The 13,910-nt window shown below is 36.9% G+C and overlaps 1 protein-coding gene and 1 long non-coding RNA gene across 4 annotated transcripts in view; both read right to left on the bottom strand.

Moving 5' to 3' along the window:
- Positions 1 to 13,910, bottom strand: part of LOC311096814 (uncharacterized protein) — a 367,324-nt gene that overhangs the window by 44,514 nt on the left and 308,900 nt on the right. The window lies entirely within an intron of this gene.
- LOC311097735 lies at positions 5,079 to 13,874 on the bottom strand. Of its 3 annotated transcripts, XR_014609309.1 has the most exons (6): positions 13,747 to 13,874; positions 13,400 to 13,591; positions 13,110 to 13,143; positions 11,699 to 11,717; positions 7,435 to 7,648; positions 5,079 to 7,042 (listed from the first exon to the last, which is right to left on the bottom strand). It is a non-coding gene; the product is annotated as an uncharacterized lncRNA (long non-coding RNA). The 3 variants fall into 3 exon arrangements; XR_014609308.1 differs by having other exon boundaries at positions 5,079 to 7,648; XR_014609310.1 differs by lacking the exon at positions 7,435 to 7,648.

Here is a 13,910-nt window from a genome sequence, read left to right as displayed (position 1 = left end):
GTCTGACAGAAGAATGTCATATACACCTAAGATGGCTTAAGGGTGAGTAAATCATGGGCTAATTTTCATTTTAAAGTGAATTACTCCTTTAAATAGCTGTCAACGGAACGGCCATCTGATTTCATCAAAAAGATCTTCTTTTGTGTTTCGAAGACGAACGAAGGTCTTACGGGTTTGGAACGACATGAGGATCAGTAGTTAATGACAGAAGTGTTATTTTTACTGAAACTAACCCTTTAATAAGCCGAAATGGCCGAATACGTGTTTCCATCATGTCTAAACCTTATTTAAATAAAGCCTTAGTTCCAGGCAAGATAACCATCTCATGTGAAACTTAGACACGATACCACACATATTAGACAGGATACTACACTCAACAGAAAACGGAAGAAACTAACAGCATGCCTAGCCCAAAATAGACGTACATTCTCAGAGTAGAAATAAACTAAATGTCTGGTCTGAATATAACACATGAATATGAGTATAACTATGAGTATATGATATTAAAACATACAATAGACAAAAAGCATAAATTAATACAAGAATAATATTTGAAATGATTAATCATAGAAATAACTGTAAAAGAATAATCACATAAATAAATAATCACTAAACCCTCCGCACACTTTAGGGCTCTGTTAAAGTCAATGTGCTCAGAGGAGGCAAGACTCCCGCTGTAACTTTACCTCAACAGGGTTAATTCAGAAAAAACTCTGATTTATGTCATATTTTGTAATATTTGAGCTTTTTTATTTTTGTATTTTCTCCAGTTTTTTGAGGAGGCATTGCCTCTCATGCCTCTTCTGAGGAAACGCCCCTGATTCAGATCAAGATCACAGACAGAAAATGTTTTTCTATCATTGACCATTTAACATTAACATTAACATATCTTCTGCACTGAGAGATGATTATATTTTAATATCTTTCAGTAGCTTTTTAAATAAGAATAATGTGTAACACTCTAAGGTTCCATTCATTAACATGAACTATCAATACTTCTAGCATTTAATAATCTGTTGCGTCTCCTGGGACGTATATCTTGTTTTGCTTATGTACATGTGATGTGTGAGTGAGATGCTGTGTGCTTCATGTTTTGCAGTAGCCTACTTTGGTTTAGCTTGTCCATCAACACATGGCACATGTTTTCCTGTTCAGCTGTGGTTTGCTCATGTAGGTGTAAAAAGGTTAAAGTTTCTTCACACTGCAGATGTCGTTGTGGTTTTGTGTCATGTTCATGTCTTGTAAGTCCTGTGATCCTGCCATGTGCTCCCCTTGTCATGTGTCCTCTGTTGTCGTTGGGTAATTGTCTTGATTATTGTGCACAGGTGTCCCTTGTCTTGTCATTAGTAGTCCTTGTATATTTAAGCCCTCATGTTTGCCTTGGTTAAGTTAGGGATGGGATGAGCTGAACGAGGCTTCTCAACAGTCTGATGCTTTTACAACACAAACTGTGTTGGTGATTCAAAGCTTTTGACCCAGTGCTCTACTTCGCCATCTGGTGCTCAATACTGTTCCTACACCAACTGTGTCATTCAGAGGTTTTGTTATTGTAAGGTTTATTTGTGTATTTAATAAGCATATGTAATTAGCAAAATGGTGGTGTGTGTGTGTGTGTGCAGAGAAATCACACAATACAATTAATGACAATAAAGACTTTCTGTTTTTCACTATTACTCGTATCAAACTTGTCTTTTCACCTTCTAAATATAATGTATAATACGCCGGCCTATGTGATTTCTTCATTGCACCATTTGCTCATTCTCTCCGCGCTGTCCAGTGCATCACGCAGCTTCAGCACTCATATTCTGAGAGTTGGTCAGATCAATAAAACAGGCGGTGTGCCAGATATGTAATAGGGGAAGTTGTGAGAGCAGATGCCATGTTAATTATTATTTAATATGATGAAGTAGTATTTCATGGCACCCGAATTTCTGTGTACACAGAAGAAAGCTCTGTCTAGGCTGTGTCCCGGTACGGTTTGTGTCGAGACATTTATTAGTCTGGCTGTTTGATGAGAAAGAGATTAAATGAAGTTGCAATAAACTCTGTTATAATAAGAATAAGAATAAGTTTTGATGACAGCACGGCTTGATCTTCGGTTGACCAATCAGTGGAAAGGGGCGTTTTATTCCATTTTGGTTTTATACTTTTACCATTTGGCAGAATAAAACAAAGTGCAACGAAAACAAAAATAAAAATATGAAATAACTTTGCAAGATTTGTTTATTAACGTGCATGAGAAGGGTTGAATATGTGATAAATGAACGGTTTCTTCGTTTTTACGTTTAGAAGACAAAATGAGCCGAAGGTCCCAGACCACGTTTGCGGCAGAGACCGACTCCAGCTCTGTGATTGGCCAAAATCCTCCGATCGACTTTTCTGAGATCCTCTACTCTTCCCTGAGGATGAGCTTTGACATACTTTCTGTAAGATCTGAATTTCCATGTTTTGAATTTTAGAAAACTGAATTTGAAGTTCCAAATTTCTTCTTCATCTTGAAAACTTGAATCTATATTTTTAAAAACTGGATATTTGCAGTCTAAGAATTCAGAACAAAATGCATGTCTATAAAATTCAGCCATAAAAACATTTCAATGCGTTAAATTTCAAATGTTCAATATTCGTCTAAAAAATTTTTTTTTTCGAACTTTATAATGTAATCATTTTTACATGACAAATTGATTACATTATAAACTCACCAAAAACCTCATATTTTCATAATTTTAATAGCTTTTAAAACATAACAATATTAGTATTCCCATACAGTACATTTTTAAAAATCTAAATCCAGTCTTAAGCTTTACCTGCGAAATGCAACAAATTTAAATATTTAAAACTTTATTAAATCATATTTTTTTAATATGTATGTTTTGCTTACCAAAGGGATACTAAAACACTTGAAACTCTAATCACCAAGCTTATGTTATTTTTAGCTTGTGTAAAACACAACTTCTTTTTCTCTTATAAACGAGGAAATATCGTTTCCTTTTTTATATGCTTTACGTCAGTGGTCACCAACCTTTTCAAGCCCAAGATCCCCGATGAAAGGCAAGATTACTTATAGATTTTTTATGGCTGATTACGATTTGTTTTTTTACACGCAAATTGTCCAATTCCGATGCCATTTTTTTCTTCTTCTTCTTTAAGCAAATGTATTTGTTAAGTTGCTCTATAACAGTTTAAACTGGCCTTAAAAAAACTGTAGCCATTTGAAATTAGAGTCAGCCACTGCATTTTAATCACAATCGAAACAAAGATGCTACACACATGAAGCATGAGCAGTTGTTTTTGATTTAAATTAGATTGCATAATTTCAAGACTTCGAGCAAATTCAGAATGGTCTGACTTTAGCTTTGTGAAACTGTTACATAAGACAAACCTCCATAAAACAATAAAACTCTAATTTATCATTGTAGCCTTATTTAAGTTGATTTTCTCTATACTGTGTATTTATTTTTGGACTAATAATGGTTAATAAAGTCCAATAATGGTATGAGAGAGTGTCAGTGGTAATATCATTGTGTTCTTGTTGGTCAGTGTTAGAGGATCTGTGTAACAACTGAGGCTTAGCCTGACAGTTAGCCTGCCCTGGACCAGGCTAGTTTCCCAGCATAAGTTGCCAGGGTAACTGAGTTTGAACTATTTTAAGTTTGCTTTATGAAACAGAATCCACCGACGATAAGTCTGACTAACCAAAATAAGCCTGGCTTGTATTCTAATCTTGTTTTATGGAACAACCCTCTGGTTTTCTCATTATCTGTTAAGTCTTGTTTAATGTTACACTGCAATTCCGTCTCTTGGTTTAGGTTTTCTTGCCTGTTCCGTGAATTACTCTTCTGGCCGTGTTCCCTAGTCTTGTGTTTGTATGGACTACCTGCCTGTGCTTGACCCTTTACCTGTGTTTGATTACGATTCTGGAATACTCAAATAAACTGCATTTGATCCTCAGCCTTTGTGTCTCAGGGCAGTTTGTGACAGATATGAATACATTAGCATGTCATTACAAAACTGCAGTATGTTTCATCAGGACCAAGCCCTGGATGTACTCGAGAAGTTTCAGAACAGCGCCACCTTATGGTCAAATTTTATAATGCAAATGCAAAAACTGCAATGGAAACAGTTTTTGTGTATTTACAGTCACCTGATGTAGATGCTGCGGTGTGTTTGGACAGAAGACGAGACAGAGTTTTTCATTAAACTCTTAAAAGACAAAATAATTACAGGAATACTGGATTCTAAACCACTAAGAAATGCCACAATCAAGACCTCGAAGCAGAAATGAGTGAGAAACACCCAGAAACTCCTCATATGTGCTGCTCCCAGTATAAGAGGCTTTCCTTCCCATTAAAGCTTGGAAAACTACATCTCCTTCAATTTAAAATAATGGTTAATGCGGTGCTGCGATATACATAAACCTACCAACATTCGTTGCCATAATTGTTGGAATGACTGATTGCGAGAGAAAAAAAATCTGTTTCAGTCGTTTAACATCGGTTAATGGAAACGTTGTCATTTCACAATATTTTTTTAGCTAGACTAAAATAATCGAAATGTTTTTACTCATTGTTGCAGTTGGTCTGATATTCACAGCATGCTTAACTCATAATGCCTTTTTTTGTGTTTGGCCCCTTAATTGCTGCTTACATCTATATTTTTATCCACTGTTTGCTAGTTAGGAATTAAGAGTTCTGTTGTTTATTCATTCATTTCTGCTAGGTTAATTAGACTTCCTAACACAGGTAGAGATCTTTTGTGTTGTTTTGACCTTACCTGCTACCAAACACAAATTATGTACGGTCATTTTTCACTGTACATACATTATCTCTTGCTTATTGTAAACATGTTTCTTTTACTTTGTGTATGAAGTGCTGGGACTGAGAAAGGCTCAAATCTTCTGTCTTGTTACTCTTATTTTATTTAAAAATGGCTCTTCTATGAAAGAAGGAAATCCCTAGAAATCTTATGGAAATAAAGATCATAAAACTAGCCAGGTAATTTCCTGAGTCATGACAGATACACACAGTATTGTTCAGTCAAAAAAGTACAATAAGGTACAATAAAAAGTTTTAAAAAAAAAATTTAAACAAGAAGTTTAGAATAGGTTTATTCAGTTATACAGATTTGTTACAGTAAAGTTATTTTCATTCCAAAACATTTTATTAAGTAGCTATACTGTATATAAAGCAAAAACACATGATTACGTCAGTGATTACTGTAAAACACAGATTCAGAATTCACTATATTCATGAAATCGTGATGAATCCGATTTTCAACCAGATGGAACTGAATTAAATAATTTGAATGTTCTGAATCTGATTTCTGACCTGTAATGCCTGAATCACAATCATAATCATAATCATAATCATACACTGTTTGTTCGTTGGCCAGAGGAGAACTGAGACTGAGTCTGGTTTCTCACAAGGTTTATTTCTCCATTCTGTCACTGACGGAGTTTCGGTTCCTGTCGCCTTTGGCTTTTGTCTTGCTTAGTTAGGGACATTTAATTTAATATTCAGCAATATTATTGATCTCCTGCATTGACAGCATTATATGAGAACTGAACTGAGCTGACGATGACTTCACGGTTTACCCTAGAGCGGCTGTATATATAAATGAACTAAATTAATAAGTAATTAAATGAACCATCACTGAACTTACTTCAGCTGGACTATGACACTATTTTCTTCTCAATCTGCTGTACAGCAGAAACAAACTTTATCACTGTAAAGCTGATGTAAAAAAAAACAACTGTATTGTAAAAAGTGCTGTAGAAATAAAGGTGACGACTTGACTATAAAAGCCACACATCCATCTTCTAAAAACATTTTTGGCGTATAAATGGAATAAAAGAAATAAGAAAGAAAAGAAAGAAAAAAATTGTGGTATAGATAGGCAGGGGCGGCCTTAAGCATCTGGGGCCCGTTTCAATAACTAATATGGGGCCCTACCCACATAAACATACACATAATAGAGCAGAAAAAGCAAGGATTCCTGTTGGTTTGCATCAATGGTATATTATTTTATTACGTGCACTTTCAGCTTCATGAACACGCAGCTCAACATAGAAATAATCCAATCATATTTGATTAAAATATGCAATTATACAGCGTTTTACGTTGGAATAAGCCTCGCCCTTTCACGCAGGGCAACTTCACTGCTTAACTGAGTAAACGGGGCTTTCTCCCTGGCATCTCCCTCTCCTGTCTCAGCGGTAGGAACTTCATCATCATGTTCTTGTTCTACTAACAATGTTTGATCATCATTATTGCCAGCAGTTTGAGTTGAAGACGGATAATCTGTATTTTGGCTAGCATCCTGAGTCGGATTCGGCCGCTGCTGTCGCCGGTAGGGTTAGGGTTACAGAAGCTGGACCAAAGAAAGAGGTCACTTTTGGTAGACGGAATAAAGCTTTTCTTTTGTTGTCCGATATCTTTCGTTTTTCAGCACCACTGGCATATGTACGTTTCATTTCCTCTTAAAATAATTTTCCTGCTCAAAGTAACATTTTAACCTAACGGCAAAAAAGGCAAAGGTATAAACACAATGTGTCATAAACTATCGATATTATACTTTAGATCGCTTAAGCCATTCGGGGGGCAGTAAACGTCGACATGGTAACCACGGCGCGAGTTCGACCAATCAGAGACGTCAGTGTTTTGCTTAGAATTGTGGGTAGTGTAGTATTTCTCCAGAAGATCGCAAATAACAAGGTTGATTTTTATACCTTGTGGCTTTTATAGGAGCAGAAACTTTCGTTTCACAACCTCGTAGCTCGTGGTCAATCTACCATGGATGGTTTAGACATTATGGCTGAAAATCAATATCCTACGGAGAAAATGAATGGGATTTTGCTGGTCTGTTGGGACGGGGCCTGTTTCAATTGAAACGGGTGAACCATAGGTGAGGCCATGTCTGTAGATACACACTTTCATTAGATTAGGTTTGTTCTACACAGTTTTAAGTCTCTGTATTTGATGTGTGTGTGTCTCTTCTCTTCTCCGACTCGCTGAAACACCAGAATGAATATCAGCAACATGAGAAACTGGGAATAAAAAACATAAACATCTGATTATAGCATTCATGTAGCTCAAACAGCAGAAAGTATAATGGATTCATTTGAATGAACGCATCTGTCCAGTCGTGGATATAAACACACACACTGCAGAATCTGCAAAATGAGCATATTTTAACAAATAAGAATAAGAATAAGCACAACAGACTTGAACTGAATTTTGCATAATAACAGATGTTTACATATAGTTCACCAGACAAAATAACTAGGTTATATCTAAACTTATGACCATAACTGCAAGTGTAAATGATGCTTTTCCTATAATAGAATTAATTTTGCACATTCAGACACTGGAGAAGATGAAACACTGTTGATGATGAAAGACACATAAGAGTTTGATCTTAGACATCATAAATACTCACAGTTTGGTTTGCCGCTATTAATGCTGTTGTGTCTGCCTACCAGCGTATTTTTCTGTTTTGGTTCATTCAGTTCATTTTTTGGTTTATTTTTGTCTTTATTGTTTGTCTTTTTCTCTTTTTCTTTTGTCCATAGAGTGTGTTTAATAATCTGCAGTCTGTGACGCTGCACACATGTTCTCCAATGCATTGATTTCACGTGATTTCTGCCTTTAATCTGTTCAAAAATATGGAGGTTCAATTTAGAGTTAGGTGAATTAGTTAATGATTAGTGTGAAATACAGGTTTATGTTTCATTATAATAGAAACACAAATGTCTGGATTTAAATAGCCTAAATTAATTTATAAAAATCTCTTTACAAAACAAATAAAGACCAGCAGATCTGAGAGATCACACAGTTCAGAAGGGTTTTATGAAACACTGAACTTATATACCTAGGAGAATAACTAACTAACTTCCCAAGAGAAAAACTAACTTCCCCGTGAATAAACAAAAAGAGAACCAAAACAAAAAAAGCAGTGCTTTTGGCCTACAAAAAGGAACAAAGCACTCTTCTCAAATAATGAAGAAGTGATGACAGGATGAATAGGGCACTAGGGGTGTGAACCAACACTGGTCTCACGGTTCAGTTCGATTACGATTATCATGTCATCGATTCAGTTCAATTCGATATCACCATGCACCGCATCCTCAATTTAAAATTTTACTTCAAAAGTGATGTGTGCGCGCATGTGTGTGTGTGTGTGTGCTCGCCTGTTCAGGAAGTCGCAGTGACAGAAACAGTGCGCGCATCAACCGTCTCCGAATCTGCTGTTGAAGGTTACGATCATCCATTTATAATCACACGTAACAACACAGAATAATTGTAATTTGACCATCGGGTGCAGATACTTAAATCAGAGAAAACTATTGGGGCGGGTGGATGATTTATTTTTGGCTGCAGATTCGGCGTTGGAGCTCAATCACGCATCTCTAAAGCAGTCAGACTCTGCAGGTGTTAACAGCTCGGGGTGAAAACGTGGTTTATCAAGTTAGTGGTATTATTATTACCTCCTTGTGCGTGACATGAGCGCACACAGCGCGTGTCTTCTGCAGGTCATGCTTACCAGGTTGTTCATCAAAGCCGAAATGTGCCCAGATGTAGGCTTTAAAAGTAGTTGGAGCATTTTTAATTTTCTCGCACTCGCGTCTCGCCTCCCTCTGCCATTGTATGCTGCCGCGACAAAGCACGTACATGACAAATGACGTCAGAAAAGCGTCAGTACATTATAATCAGTTAAGGTCTATTACTGAACCGATACCGAATTGTCCTCGTCCTCGTCATCGTAGAAACGATTAATTTTTAGGCCTACACCCCTATAGGGCACTGATGTTATCATATAAAGATCAAACTGTAGCAAAAGTGACTAACAGCACTCTGAGAAATCACCGTCTAACACACAGCAGCACAACAACAACAATCAAGAGCAATCAAAGAGTCAGAGAGCTGAAGGAATTCTGGGACATTTATGGTCTGGATCTCTTCCTCCAATCACCAGCAGCCTCTCGTTACATGCAGGACCAATCATAAAGGAGGAAAAAGAGACAGCAGGAACAACAACAGAAACAACACAGCTCAATCTGTCATGGACGTAACAGTAGGCTTAAACTAAAAGCAGAAACAAAATTCAAAAAGATGAAGAACTGTTTTGAAAGGGAAACAAGTTCATGTTCACAAGATTGTGTGACATGATGGTTCAAAATGGAAACATTTTAGGCGCGTCAACGGAAAAGAGATTGAGGCACTAGATAAGATAAAGAACCAGTGAACAGATCTGTGTGTGATTGACCAGAAACACAGAACAGTGCTTTCGGGGAATGTGAAAAATAGCAATACAAATAATCACAGTTATTGGAGAATACTGAAAATTGTGTGTAAGTGAGTGAGTGAAGAGGTTTGCTTGTGTCATGTAAACATTTTACTGCGATGAAGTCCTGGTTATAACTTTATAATGAAAATGTTCCCTATTTCAGCTGTGGCTTCACTAAGTTCAAGAATTACAGGAAATACTGGAGACTCCACAACTGTATAAAAAGTAACTGGCCTTCTTATATACTGTGAATATTGTGGCTCTGTGACAAATTGCTTGTCATATTCCTCATTTGTAAGTGGATAAAAGCATTTTATGTGCTATATGTTTTATATAGTATTTCATTGTTTCGATGTTATTTTATTAATATCCATGTTTACTATTTACTCAGTTGTAAAAGTTAGTTCCCTTTCGCGGTCACTGCGAGTTACGTCGTGACGACGAATGGGGTTTCGCTTAGAATTTTTTTATTCCATTTTGATGGGCACAATCACTGCCTTGTGTGTTTGGGCATAGATCACGCTAAGGCAGCCTTTGTGGATGAATCATGTTCTCACTGTGGGAACATGACCATCGCGACACTGCGGGTGAGACTCAATGATCCCCGTCAGCGTCCGCCCCCAATACTATTCTTCCCGGATGTCATGCCATGGCCATCTTGCAGATCTACCAGGTCCAGATGCTCAGGGTCATGCACGAGGGCAGGACTGACCCAGGGCTCTTCGATGAGCTGCGTGCCGTCACTGACCTCGCTCTCTGGGCGACGAAGGTGACCGCACGCTCCCTGGGCCAGGTGATGCCGTGGTCCAGGAGAGACACCTCTGGCTAAACCTGGCTGATATGAGAGATGCCGAGCGAACCCGTTTCCTCAACACTCCCATATCCCAGGCCGGCGCGGTCGAGGACTTCGCCCAACAGTTCTCGACCGCCCAGAAGCAGACTGAGGCGATTAAACATATTCTGCCCCCCGCAGCTTTATAGAATTTTATAGAATTCTGCATTCTGATCAAACAACCAGAGTCAAGAAGGTGTTATATAAGTTGTAAAAATAATATTTGTAAATAATATTATTGTAATATTGTAAAAATATAGGATATCAACATAATGATGTAGTTGTTTATATTTTTAGCTTCATTGCAGGTGTATGACATTTGGTATAGAAATAAACAATGGTAATTAAGTGCTTTTCCTAAAAATGAGAAAGAAAATACAGGGTATTAAAACAGTATGAACTACAAATAAAGTCAGTATGTGAGGCTAAATAGATGTGTTTTAGTCTGAATTAGGTAAGATGTGTGCTTCCATTTCAGCAATCCCTTCACTCGATTGGGATGTTCTCTTTTGTTCTGGGCGGCAAGTGCAGTAACTGTAACATCGGGCATATTTTGTAGTATTAAACACATATTTATACCGACTTCATCAGGCTCCGAAAATTCTTCACAAAGAACACAAAGAATGGCCTTCTCAGCTGCCATAGTGGCAACTCTTGCGTCATCAGAACAGTGTGTTCAACGCATCACCGTTTCTGTTTAAAAAACGTTGTGCAACGTTTTGTCGGGGCTGAACGCAGCCCTGTTGTTATCTTCTTAGCACAGCTGATTGGTTGCTGTTGCATCAGTGGCCAATGAGCTCGCTGCTCAAACATTCAAATAATTAGCATTGTTTGCTAACAGTTTGAAACGTGCTTTCAGAATACATCTGGAATCAACATCTAAGATGAGTAAAATGATCTAAGTTCTCATGTCAACCAGGGCCGGCCCAAGCCTTTACGGGGCCCTGAGCAGAATTGTATGTGGGGGCCCATGGTGCCGCCAATAGGATTGACTATTGTCAATGCTTGATTAGTCACAGACTACGAAACACACCAATTATCAATTTTATTAGTTGTAGCTGGCATGTTTTTACCCTTCTACGGTTTTAATTTGTAACAGCAGCAAACCCACAAGAGTGGCCAGATGTTAATGTGCACTTTAATAGTCAATCATGTGATCATATGTTTTTTTTTTTCAAACTCACCCATCTTTATAAAATTAGGACTGTATATACTCATTTATAGGTAATATGTAAGCGTTGATGGGTAGATTAAAGTAAAAAAGAAAAAGAAAAAAAGCCTTATATTTAGATGTGCATAATTATTAGGCATTATGGGTTTACTTCTACAGGTAAAATGAGCTGAAAAAAGAAAGAGGCACAAAAGTCAAAAGCTATGAAATGCTATGACAATGTGACATAAAAACATGCGTATTGAATCTAATTTCAGACACAGAATAATAAGTTAAAGAGGTAATTGTGACACTTTATAAACTAAAGATATGAACTTCTGAGAAGAAAAGTTTGAATTGTGAGATATAAACTTGAAATTGTGAGAAATAAACATTGTAATGTAAACAGTTGTGATGTAAATAGACACAATTACCTTTTCCATTTTTCTAAATCTGTGGTGGAAAAGGAAACAAAACAGAACTGTGAGATGTAAACTCAGAATCCCAACAAAAAAGATTGAATTGTTAGATATAAGCTCACAATTGTGAAAATCAGAATTTTTAGATAAAAGTCAATATACCTTTGTTTTTTAATTCAATGGCAGAAACAAGCTTCCATTCATACAGCTGTGTTCAATTAACTATAAACATCATACTTTAAACAAATAGAATTTGTTTGTTTTTTATTTTCATGCAAATATGTGGATAACGAATGGGTGACTCCTTTCTCCTGCATTGTTCATTTAAGGTAATGCATTCTGGGCCCTATTTTAACGATCTAAGCTCATGGTCTAAAGCGCAAGTGAACTCAGGTCGTGCCAGAATCCACTTTTGTTAGTTTAACAGCGGGACAAAGGTCGGCGCTCCCAGCGCTGGTCTAAAAGTGTTGTGTCTCTTAATGAGTAATGGGTGTGTTTTGGCGTGTGCCTGTGTGTGTAATAAGCAGAGTGTGTGTAATAAGCAGAGTGGACACACGTTGTGGACCCGACCTATAGGCGCACATTACTAACGCGCTCTTTAAATAACAAAACAAATATTGTGCCATTGACTTTAGACCAGGTTTGAGTTGGTCAGTGGCTCAGTCTATTTCTGTTCCTCAAAATAGCATCGTTCCAACATGCCTGAACACACACCTGGTTCTCAGACCAGCAGCCCATGGAGAACAGATGCGAAAATGCATTGCTATGCAACGTGATGCAGGACGTGAAAATGAAACTCGGACTGAAACTAAAACACATCAGCACCAGGTGTATGATAGAGCCCTAAGACTTGAGTTGTCATACAACACATGAAGAATTATTAGGCAAGCTGATATTCTGATCATGTTTCTTTTTCCAACCTCACCCACCTTAATAAGATAAAATTAGGACTGTATATACTCGTTTATAGGTAATATGTTGATCATTGGATTAAAGCTGTTCAATGAACTATAATCACTTGAGACCCTATAATTTAGTATTTATTAAAGTGCTCTTCTCCCAGTTGAACTAATATTTTTATACATTTTCAAACTCTTTAAATGATGATTCTATGTTGCTGTGAAATAATTTGAAATGACTTATTCCCAGTAACTAAATTAATTACTTAAAACTTATCACAAAACAATACCCAGTCAGAAAGCAAGCTGACAGTAAAAGCAGTCAATGCACAGCAGCATCCAGACATTTCTCGGGGTTTTTTTCTGCGATTCTGCGAATTTCTATAAAAGGCAGTCCAAACACTATTACAAAGTACCAACTACAAGCCAAGTATAGTACTAAATTACACTTTTAAGTATCTTGATCAAAAGATTGAGTATAAGTATAGGCCAAATACACTCACAGAAAATAAAGTACATAATTGTACCTTTAGGGGTATAGGTGTTGGCATGTGTGTCATCCTAGTTTGCATGACCAAAAAAAGCACAAATTAGCATTTTTCCTCTGAAATGTTTTCCTCATGAGACACAAGATTGTAAAAGTAAAGCAACAGAATTTGCAAATCTGCCCTCATTATCAGAAACTGAGAAAGACAAACACAAAGATCTGATTAAAGTCATATGAAATGAGTTTTAAATTAACTTTAGACATTCACACAGAATATGAAACTGATGATGATGAAATACATATTTTATATTGAACATCATATATACTCACAATTGGGTATCCCACTGTTAATGCTTTTCCGTCTCACTAGTGTCACTTTAATCTTTGGTTGATTCGGTTGATTCATGTCCTGTTTGCTTGACATTTTTCACTTTTTTTCTTGTTTTGTCCTTCTTTTGCAGTTTGTGATGGTCTGGATATAATCCTGCCATGCATTCAATTCTTTTATGTTTTTCCAAACATCTATTGAAAACAATATAGATAATCTGAGTGAAATGTTACATTTGTTGGTGATCATTCTTATACAATACAGATTTATCTTTCAGTTTCACTATAATTCTTAATACTGTACAGTCACTAACATCACAGCTCAAAATTAGATAGACGTGTGTAATTACCTTGAGATGAGCTGAAAGAGAGAATCTCCACTGCTTCCTGTGACTCTGGAGGTTGAGATGTGTGATATTTATAGTCCACACTTCACTGCTAGAGCTGAATATGACCAACATGCTTTACATTCATAACATTTTAAACAAACCGTGACGTGCAGAAGCTCACGCCT

This window comes from Abramis brama (genome assembly GCF_963993115.1).
Source record: "Abramis brama genome assembly, chromosome: 15".
In the NCBI taxonomy this organism is placed as follows: domain Eukaryota; kingdom Metazoa; phylum Chordata; class Actinopteri; order Cypriniformes; family Leuciscidae; genus Abramis; species Abramis brama.
The sequence above is the reverse complement of the archived record's forward strand: the minus strand, read 5'-3'. Positions and strand labels throughout refer to the sequence as shown.